This window comes from Pteropus medius, unplaced genomic scaffold (genome assembly GCF_902729225.1).
Source record: "Pteropus medius unplaced genomic scaffold, Ma_sr-lr_union100, whole genome shotgun sequence".
Taxonomy (NCBI): domain Eukaryota; kingdom Metazoa; phylum Chordata; class Mammalia; order Chiroptera; family Pteropodidae; genus Pteropus; species Pteropus medius.
The window spans coordinates 24,130,802-24,139,910 of NW_024344240.1; positions in this window are offsets into that span (position 1 = coordinate 24,130,802).

Below are 9,109 nucleotides of genomic sequence, written 5' to 3' on the forward strand. Positions count from 1 at the left end.
TGCAATTGAGAATTCCATTCATTAACTTGGTTTTTTTCCCCCTCTGAGTTGAGAAAAGACTGCTGCTATTTGATATTTGAGGTGGAATATCTCAGGCTGGCTCAAAGATGATTAAGAACTGGTTAGACCTTGGGGTGAGGGAGCGTTCCAAGGCAGCTGGTTTGAGATCCACGAGCTTTCCCAGATGTCCCGGGAAGAGTCCTGTACTTGCACCTTGGAGCCTCTGGCTGCCCTTGACCTCTCAGCTTCTCTTCCATCTTCCCCTTCGTAAAATGATGCCACCTTTATCTAGATCACAAGCCATATTGAGGATAATAAATGATTATTTTTCCATTTTGAAAGCTCTTTTAAGAGAGTATAAAGCATAAAATTGCTTCCTTCACATCTGCAATTTGCTTTAAAATAATCTAGTATATGTGTTGGAGAGTGAGCAAGGAGCAGGATATAGATAAAAATTGGCCATGAGTCAATTGTTGAAGCTGGGCGTCGTATACACAGGGTTCATTATACTATTCTCCCTGTGTATGTTTGAAATTTTCCTACATTACATAATTCACATCCCTCACTTGTACTCCCTCAGTCATCACACATGGATATTTTCCCCACAATCCAAGTAATCCACATTCACAAATTGCCACCATAGCACTCAGTTCAGCATTCATACCCCTTTTGTTATAGGGTCCAGGCATACAAATAATAATAGCATGTGCCAGGTTCAGTTCTCAGAACTTTACATGTTTTATCTCATTCCATCTTCATGACAATCCTATGAGGTAGGCACTGTTAACCCCAGCTTACAGATGAGGTACAGGGTGATTAAACACCATTCCCGAGGTCATGCAGCTGGTAAGTGGTAGGACTAGAATCTAATCCTTGCTCTGTCTCCAGAGCTGTGCTCTTCGACCCACCATTGTGGCCTCGTCTTTCAGAGAACTCACAGTCCAGTGGAGGAAACTAATTCCAATAAAATGTGCTGCGGGAGCACAGAAGGGCATGCAATGCTTGTCACCGACCTTCAAGTTTGACCTCGAATGATGAATTTTGCCAGCAAAGGAGTTCAAGGATGAGGAGAAGCAGAAAAGAGCCTGAGCAAAGACAGGGAAGTAGGAAAGGGCCTGGGATGCTGGGGGTGGCAAGAAGTCCAGCATCGATGGATCATATGCCGCTTGGCTTAGGAGCACGGAGGAGAGAACCTGGTGGCTGCAATCTAACTTCAAAGGAGTTAGATAGGCCCATGTCGTGAGAGCTCTCTAACACCCTGGACAGAAAGGCAGCTTGGGAGAGCGCTACCTACACCTCCAGTGACTTAACCACTGCCACAACATGAGGCTAATCAAAAAAAAAAGCCTGCTGACCCTGAAGTTTGTTGGAGATAGTGGAGAAAAGGCCTCTCTGAACCTGGAGCTGTCAAGGGAAGTTGCCCAAAGTTACATAGCTAGAAAGTGATGGACCCGGGGTTCAAATCTGGGTCCACGTGTTTAAAAACCTTTCTCTGCAGTTCCTTTGCACTAGCCTACAGTGCCACTGATGGCTCAGAGCCAGGTGGGAGGCTGATGAGGAGACTTCTGCTAGCCTTGAAGGGTTTGAGGATTTCAGAGGAAGGGAAATCATGTGCCTAGCCTCAGGACAGATATGAGTCACACCAAGAGCTCATGCATTGTTAAGCTCTGGTCACCATTTTTTCCAAGAATCAGGTGATGAAACACTATGAATGTTCTCACCTTCTTCAGGCCCTTAGAAGGAAAGGAATGAGGCTCGAAGACTTGGGAATTCCACGTCAGCCCTCCCTGTCCAGAGACCATTTCTTTTCCATGTTCTCTGGGAAAGAAGCTATCACCCTGCCATAGTGGTGGCTCACAGGGCAACTGGGACACTCACAGCCTCATGCTGGTCCTCCTATGAAACCAGTGCTCTGCCTTCCTTCCAACTGCTCTGCAACAGCACACTGACACTCATCTTTCCCTTCCTGAATTAACACTGCCCCCACTCACCCTGCAACGTGGTCCCCTCAGCCTTGTTTCATTTAAGAGGGAGAACTGGACATGTGAGGGAAAAACATCCATCAAATGTCTGCAGTTTCCATGCCAAAAAGCTGTTCTTGGCCTCTGGTGGAATTCACACTCAAGAGATGGTTCCTGTTTGGTTCATCTTGATCTTGAATTTTTTTTATTATGATTTCGTTCTGAAGGGTTGTCGGAAATGAGGATTTGGAGGGCATCTGTTTGCAATCTGAACTTGGACTTGTGTGCATATTTTAATGGGTTGGTGTTCCTGGACTCCTCACTGAGCGTTTGAGCTGAGAACACAACCCAAAAATGAGAACTTCTGTGTGATAGCGCTCCAGCCACCGCTGCCCCCTCCCGCAGAAGCAGCGCCAGGCACTGAGGTAAATGGTAAACCGAGTAGATGTAGGCAGCGACCTTGCAAACACAGGGCAGGCTCAAGGCGAGTAGGTGACTGGAGATTTTTGCATCTAGTCTTTCGTTGTTATAAGTACTGATGTCAGGATGATCCTGCAGCTCTTAGGAGTCATCTGACTCTAGGAGGGAAGAAAACTCAAGAAGCCAGGCAGCCTCTCTCATCAGCTGGGCTCGTCACTGGACAGTCCCACAGTGCTAGCTGCCAGAAGGACACCCTGCCCAGGAGGGGCCGTGCCGTCTTCAGGGTGCCCATCTCCAGGCTACGCGGGCTCCTAACCCAAGTGCAGCCTCTGTGGGGTCTTCAGGAGTTGTGGAGAGCAGGATGCTTACCCTGAAGAACGGGCAAAGAACCAGCTTTTCGATTTCAGGTCCAAGTAGAGCTTGGCCTGTGGGAACCTCGGCCTTGAACATGAAAGCAGGTGGGCCAGGAATTGAAAGACTTGGGTTCCCATTCTGGTTTTGCTGTGTGTGAGTTGTGTGGCCTTGGAGAATTCCCTTGACTTCCCTGACCTTCATTTTTCTCATTTTTAAAATAGAAATAATGCTGTGCACTTCACAGGTATACAGCGAAGGTAACCGGGACGATGCACGGGAAAGCGTCAAGCCCCAGGACAGGCCATGGCGGGCACCAGCAGTCGTCTGTTCCATTAAATCACCATGGATGGGCCAGCTCTTGCTGTGGGGTGTGATTGTCTTCATGGCCTGTGAGGAAATCTACACATTGTTTTGCCTACGGCCTTGAAAACGGGACCACCCACTTTATAGAAGGTCGTCTCACTCTGACTAGAGCCTCTCCAAGGGCTATGTCCTGCCGTCTAAAATCTTCCGTAGATGTACGATTCATCTATGGGTGGGAAGGTTGAGACCTGGAACAAGAAATCTGTGGGGGGATCACTGACCTCCTCTCTCAGGCCCTGTTCCAGGCTCCCTCTGGGCCCACCCTGAACTCGGGGAGGCTCCATCAGAAGGCCCCAGGGCCTACCTTCTGGGAGCCTGGTCCCCAGGCCTGGGCTGCCGTCCCCTCCCCCTGGGGAGTCAGATGCCAACAATCATATTGCTTCTGCTTTAGGAGGGAAAAAACCAGATACCAATGTGTCTGCCTCATCAGCTGGGGCCGTGTCACCCTCCTGCAGGGATAGGCTCTTGAATGCAAGCTTTGTCTGCCCTGCCGGTTAGTCACTGTGACAAAAGAGACCCAGGGAGACTGGATTCCTTGGCCAGAACGTCACGTCATGGAGTTCAGGCCGCAGCATACAAACAAACCCCGGTTCCAATGGCTCTGAGCCCTCCTACGCGGACTAAAACTTGCAAAAGGCACCCGAGGTGTCCCCATTCAACCCCAGAAGTAAGAGAACACTTTGGTCTCCGTTTCCTCCCCCCCAGACCCAGTGGTCTGCTCTTCTCTGCATTTAAGGCCCCCGGGGGCAAGGACTGTATACGTTACTCCTTTTAGGTCCCCTGCATGCATGGCACATACTCATGCGCATGCTAGAGTTTACCAAGTGGTTCAAACTGGTTTGCTCACTGGTCGGCTTCCCACAAGCTTTGTATTCCAGGAGACACTTCCGCAGCTGGCCCAGTTTTAGCACATGTCACTAGGCACGTATCAGTCCCTTAAATATTAGCACGGACATCTGTTATGAACCAAACTTCCCCTGTGGGCAAGACGGGTCAGAACAAGCCTGTGCCAGAACTATTTGACGTCATGGGAAATCCCACCTGCTGCCTCCCCTGTTCAAAGTCCCTGTTTCCTGGCCAGGGCACCGGGCAGCAGGGTCCTCCAACCGCACCTCTTGTGCAAACGACTGAGAGGGAAGCTGCTAGGGCTTGAGCCTAGAGCCCCTGTCTCCTGTTTGAGGATCTTACCGTGACCTCTCTACCCTCGCCTGTACCACACTCTGCTCAGGCACTGTGGTGTCCTTGAACTTTTATTTCCTTCCGATGGCTCTCAAGAATTCTGAGAAGGCTTCTTCCTTACCTCACTGATCTTGGTGAGGAAAAACTCAGAATCTAATGCAGGTTTTCCTTCTTCCGAGGAAAATCTTCATGCAGAAGGGCTCATTTGATGTTTTGGGAACTTGCCAGGGATTGAAATGCAGCCAGTCTTTTTAAAGGTTCCCCCTCTCCCTCCGAGTGTGTGTGTCTGCATGTGTGTGTGTGTGCTATGCAGCCATCCGACCTAACTCTATATTAATACACACACACACACACACACACACAGAGGCTTTGGCCAAGTGTGAGGGGACTCCATGTTACGAGGGAAATGAGTAAACAACTTCAACATTTTTGTTTCCCTCTGAGGCTTGCAAAGAGGTGTTAAGAGCACAAGACTTAAATCATAAATTTTATTAAAAGCCAAACAGTCCAATCGGTTTGACTCTTGCCAATTTGGACAGTCTTTGGGGTAAAGCTACACTGAGCTAATCTAGAAGGAATCAGTGGAGGAAGACAACGGTGGGAGTGGACCACGTCCAGCCTCTGAAGGGTGAGGTGGGGGCCGCTGAGCTCTGACTCAGCCCCCGCCCAGTGGGCTCAGGGGGCTGCTGTAGGAGCCCAGGTAAGGCCTGTAGATTACTGATTCTTTTTTCTACCTTTCCTCATACTATTTTCTTAATACATGGAGCCTCGTTTATGCCTAAAAGGACTTGTGGCAAGGTAGGGCAGTGTAAACTGCAGCAAGTCCTGGAACCGGCCAGAAATGCCCACTGAGTAGCATGTGAGACACAAGCAGGAGAGGGAAGCCCCAGTTGCTCACCTGAGGACAATCCTCTCCTCTAAGAACTAGCTGCCTCTTTACTGGGGCCAGGGACTATGCTCAGCATCTCATAAGACACAGAAATATGAATAAGATCTCTGCTTGCGAGGAGTTCTAAACCAGAGCAAGGACATGAATTAACAGTGAGCGATGTAATTTAGGACAGAATCAGAGACTAGGGCAGCGGTCCCTAACCTTTCTGGCACCAGGGACCAGTGCTCCTATGAGGTTCTCATGCCTAATGATCTGAGGTGGAGCTGAGGTTGTGACGCTAGCTCTGGGGACCGGCTTCGCTCAAATGCCGCTCACCTCCTGCTGTGCGGCCTGTTCCTAACAGGCCACGGACCCACAGAGGTCTGTGACTTGGGGGTTGGGGACCCCTGGTGTAGGAGACCAAAAAGAAGAGCTTTCACGGGGCAGAGGGCACCACTCTCACCTCTGACTCACATTCAGCTCCATGCCACCTTCCCCTCGATGACTTGCCAAGCTCAAGCACTTCACTAACACTTGGCCCAGCACCTGTCCTTGAGCCGTTTCGTCTTCTGAGGATATTTCTGCACCACCAGGTCTCTTGTGAATTTTGGTGATTGAATTTGCAAGTGCCTCATCTCCCCTCTCTGACACGAGCTTGCCAAAGACAGGAGCCTGTCTCTGCAGTGCATCTGGGACATGAGCCATTTCATGCCACACCTGGCATGAGCCCTCCCTCCCTGAGCTGGCCCCTCTGAGCTCTTTGACCTGAGGACGTAAAGACAATAATGGTGCCAGGAGGGAGGGAGCCTCCGTTAGTGGGCAAGAGACCATGCTGATCTTTTTCCAGCCCATCAGAATAAAGTGGATGAACAATTTCCAGAGACCCACTGATCTTTCTTGTCTTAACAAGAGTGTTGGTTTAACTACAAGGTGTTAAAAGTCATCAGCACAACTTGGGACTGGCTACGACATTCTTAGAGATCTCCTCAGTACAGTCTCCCAGGAGTATGGAGGGCCTTTGCCCACAATCTCTGCCACCCTCAAAACTGAGGCATGGGAATGGGTTTGGTGAGACATCACTAACCCCCTGGGAAGAATTTCCCATATACGTGTGTTTGTAGGTGTCTCTGTAAACAGAGATTAAATATTCTTGACTGGATGTGTGTCTGCAAACCAGGGCTTCTGTTAAATGTAATTACTTCCTCCTGGAGTTTCTCTGGATTCTCCCTCCCAAGACCGAGAAGAGAGGGACGTCTGCGCTGCAAGCCTCACTGGTGGAGTGAGGCCCCAGAGGTGGTTCGCGCAGGCTGCAGTGACTGCTCACACTTGCTTCGGTAGCCAGGAGATGCCCCACGACCAAAGGAAGCCTGGGCCTGCCCCGCGTCGGCCCTTCTCACTCACACCTGCCGCTAACCGGCCTGTGGGGACAGCTCCTCCAACCCACACCTGCCAAGCCTTTCCCAGCAGCTGCTCTTATTTTCTTTCTCTCCCATTTTCCCCCTTTGCATAAAAAAGATCCCACCACAAAAATGTTTTTTTCTCTTCTCCATATGTAGCAACCAGATCAGGAAACCACAGGGGCCGGAATCTGCGCCGGACTGCAGGTCCACGTGGGTGCCGACCAGAGGCGGTTTCAAGGTCTGGTCTGTTCCCAGAAGAGCTAGGAAGTAATCTTCTCAGCTCTCCAGGACTCAAAATCCCAGCTGTGGCGGCGGGGCCAGGTCGGTGGGGAAGCATCCTGACCCAAACTCTTTTATTTATGTTCTGTGTCTCTCATCAGCTTTTCTTGGGATGCCTTTTGAGGTTTGCTGATATGTGTTGGTCTCCAGGTTTGCGTCAGTCGCTGTTGACTGTGGGGAACTTTAGTTACCAAGGCAAACCCAGGCGCCAGCTCCCCACTGCCACCCAACACCTCCCACCAGCCCGGCTTTGCATAAGGTCCTCTTCTTTCTTCACCGAACACCCCCTTCAAAAACAGACAGCTCCTACTTCATACCGGCCCTGGATTTGTTGTTATTTTTCACAGTGGCCCTCTTTGTTTTAAAAATGAGAATTAGAAGGGGGTTATTTATATGAATACCTCAACGGGAGGTTATTTATATGAGAACATACAGAATCCTTGATCGTCCAGCTGCCGAGTTAAAGGGAAGGAAAGAACTCTTTATTAAGTGCTTATGATGAGTCAGACACTGAGCTAGCCCTTTACATATGTTAGTGGGGAGCACTGTCCACGTTTTATACAGATGTCCAATGACAACACGGCTCACATCTGTTTTAGCATCAGCGTACCCCTGTGCTTAGGAAAGTGGCTGGAGCATTCCAGGTGTTCCATAAATGAATGAGAGAGAAACAGGCTCCAAGCAGGATGCCACTGACGTGGAGTCACACGACCGGCCGGATGGAAGCCCGGGCCTGCCTGGATCCTGCCAGCCCCTCCTCTCCTGCCTTCCCCGGGGCTTCCTCATCTTCTCAAAGGCTACTCCCAAATGGTATGGCGGTTCCTCAAAAAGTTAACCGTAGAACTACCTTCTGATCTGGAAATCCCACTTTTGTGCATGTACCCCAAAGAATTGAAGGCAAGATTTCAAAAAGTTATTTGTACACCCATGTTCATAGCAGCATTATTCACAGTAGACAAAAGACGGAAACAACCCAGGTGTCTATCGATGGCTCAATGGATAAAACAAAACACACATATGGAATATTATTCAGTCTTAAAAAGGAAGGAGATTCTGATACATGCTACAACATGGAGGAAACTTGAGGACATTATACTAAGTTATTAAGCCGGACACAAAAAGACAAATATCGTATGATGCCTCTTATAGAAGGTACCTAGAGTAGACAAAGCCATGCAAATGGAAGGTAGAATGGTGGTTACCAGGGGCTGGGGAGGGGGAACGGGAGGTGGTGATTAGCGGGTACAGAGTTTCAGATTGGGAAGATGAAAAAGTTCTGGAGAAGGATGGTGGTGATGGTTGCACAACACTGTGAATGTTCTTAATGCCTCCGAATTATACACTTAAAAATGATTAAAATGGAAACTTGTATGTTATGTAAATTTTATGACAATAAAAAATTAATTAAATAAAAATAACAAATACAGACAGAAAGTAGAATAGAGCTTTTGTTGGGGATGATGAAAAGGTTTGGGGTATAGATTATGGTGATGGTTATACTACATTGTGAATGCACTTAGGGCCGCTGCATTGTACACTTACAAAGAGTTAAAATTATAAATATTATGTTATGTATTTTTTACCACAATGAAATTTTTTTTTTTTTCTAATTTAAAGGCTACTCCTACACCCAATCCTTGCAGTCTTGGGCAATGCTTTAGTCATTGTCACTCCCTAGTCTAGAATCTTTCAAAGCCTCCTTTTAGCCAAGGATAAGCCTGAGCTCCTCAGTCTGGCACCAAGGCTTGTCCACTGGCCTGGTCACTGCTCCTCAGGCCTCCCTGGCCCCCAGCTTTTCTGGTGTCCCATCTCCTTTGCTCAGCCCACTTTAGGGCTCCTGTCTCTGGAATATTGAGTTTTCTGGCAGCGCGTTGCCTGCCTCCATCCCTGCCCTCCCTGTTGCCCCAAGCTGTCTGGCCACTCTTTCGGCCTCCTCTCATCTACTCTAAAAGTACACCTGAGAGGACTTTCCATTTTCCAAGCGGGAATAGGGCACAAGGAGGTTGAGCAAACTACCTTTTGTTAGATTTGTTTGGCTCAGAGCAGAAACCTCCTGAGGAATTCACTTTATATTAGAAGTAAAGAAAGGCTGCTTTCTATTAAGGGCGCCCTAAGAGAGCAGTGGGGGTTGCCCTATGTTCCCTCTTATCGCAGGTTCCCTTTGACTACGCATCTCTTACTCTCTGAGGGAGCCAGTTCTATTTTTGAACAGTTCTTTCTGTTAGAAAATTTTTTCTTATAGATTCATAGATGAGTAGAACTGGAAAGGGTTTTAAAAATAA